Source organism: Parasteatoda tepidariorum, chromosome 3 (genome assembly GCF_982258835.1).
Source record: "Parasteatoda tepidariorum strain Cologne lab strain chromosome 3, Ptep-v5.0, whole genome shotgun sequence".
In the NCBI taxonomy this organism is placed as follows: domain Eukaryota; kingdom Metazoa; phylum Arthropoda; class Arachnida; order Araneae; family Theridiidae; genus Parasteatoda; species Parasteatoda tepidariorum.
Window position 1 is genome coordinate 39,823,155 of NC_141757.1, and position 2,150 is coordinate 39,825,304.

A 2,150-nucleotide genomic window follows, 5' to 3' on the forward strand; every position below is an offset into this window, starting at 1 on the left:
GAAATTATTACAATACCCATAAATATTTCGTTATGAAATGTTTCGTCTTGCAGCATTAAATATAAATGATGCTGAACTCATGAGTGTGAAAATGGACTGAATCACCTGAAGCCGCCCTAACCCTTTTATACATTTTACTGCATGATTCATTTGACTTCAGGGAGTGACTGTCTTATGAAAGGAAAATCTCCAATTAGCTACCTGAGATACGTTTACTGCTGTTGAAAGGTACTTCATCACACAACAACTCACGACATCACTCACTTTTCCCTCTCAGAACAACAGCCTATTTTCATTTTTCCTACATATATAGATCGCAAGAAGTTTAAATTTGTTGGAACTCATTATTAAAATTTAAAGTTTCTTACAGAAAATCTATAAACTTAAGTATCTCGATGCAAAATAGTTCCATGTATGTACAGTACCGCTCAAAAGTATCAGTACACCTAGAAACTTATAAAAAAATGGCAAAATTCAAAGTGTCATAACTTCTTTAAAAATGATTAAAAATGCTTCTGCTTTAGCTCATTTTGAAGCTTAAAATCTCTACTTTTATGTACTCTATTTGTTTTTAATTAATATAGTTTGCAACTACGTACAATTGCACTCTAAACAATCATAGAAAATTGCATTAAATTTTTGTGAAGTTTGACGCGATGTACGGGCACAAAGAGGTTAGATATTGTTAATTTGTATTATGCCATTGAAAAATTTGGACTTTTAGCTTTCAAAAAATTCCAAAAAAACATGTTTTTTGACGAAGTTATTGTCAAATAAAAATAAAAGTTTTTTTTCAGAATTTAATGATTTTTCATCAATTATAATGAATTTTAGTGTAATTATAATATGATATGAAAATTTTTTAATTAAAATAAAAATGTACAAAAATGTACATACATTTTTGTTTTCAAATTTTTTCTGAGAAAAATACGAAGAAATAAATTTCAAAATATTAAATTGTAAACGTTGATTCTTATTTAATTATTATATTTTCCAAAAAAAAAGTTAAAATTGTTATGATAAATTATGAAATAATATTATCGAGAAATATTAAATTTTAATTTATTTTAATTACAAAATTTTCATATCATATTATAATTACACTAAAATTCATTATAATTGCTGAAACATCATTAAATTCTAGAAAAAAAACTTTTTTTTTATTTGACAATAATTTCGTCAAAAAACATGTTTTTTTAGAATTTTCTTTTTAAATGAAAGCTAAAAGAACAAATTTTTCAATGGTATAATAAAAATTAACAATATCTAACCCCTTTGTGCCCGTACATCGCGTCAAACTTCACAAAAAATTAATACAATTTTCTACGATTGTTTAGAGTGTAATTGTACATAGTTGCAAAATATATTAATTAAAAACAATAAAAGTACATAAAAGTAGAGATTTTAAGCTTCAAAATGAGCTAAAGCAGAAGCATTTTTGATCATTTTTAAAGAAGTTATGACACTTTGAATTTTGCCATTTTTTTATAAGTTTCTAGGTGTACTGATACTTTTGAGCGGTACTGTATGTAGTTAAAATTATCAATTTAAAGTGTATTGACTTATTTTTTTTAATAGAAAATGAGATTGAGAATAAGATGGAATAAGTGAAATTCTCAAACTTCCGCTTTATGCATATTTTTAGAATGCATTCAAATAGCTTGTTTTTCTTCTGTTCATTGTATAAGGTTGGTATAGAAGTATTGGAATTATCAAATATTTGAATTTAAATAGAAATGCATTTAATAAGTAACAAAAATATTGTAAGATGCAGCACGACGAACTGACCTTACATCTTTTTTAAACACCCTTTTGAAACACCTCATGACGTGTACAGCGCAATTTATCGGTTAACTTTTGAAGTATTTTTTTCTTATGTATTTCCATTGCTCCTCCCACACTCAGATTAAATAACAAGCCAATTTAATCAATAGAAATAAAACTCACGCTTCGGTTATTCAGAAATCCTTCAGCTGTATTTCGTTAATTTTGAGAAAATTTTCGCCTTGAAATTATCTGATTTGTGACGAAATGCGAACTCTCAAATGTAAGGCGAAATTGCTTCTTAAACTCAGAACCTCATCGCAGTGCATTATGGAAGATTTTTAACTGGAATCAAGGCTAGAAGATCAAAACTAGAGTGACGAAAC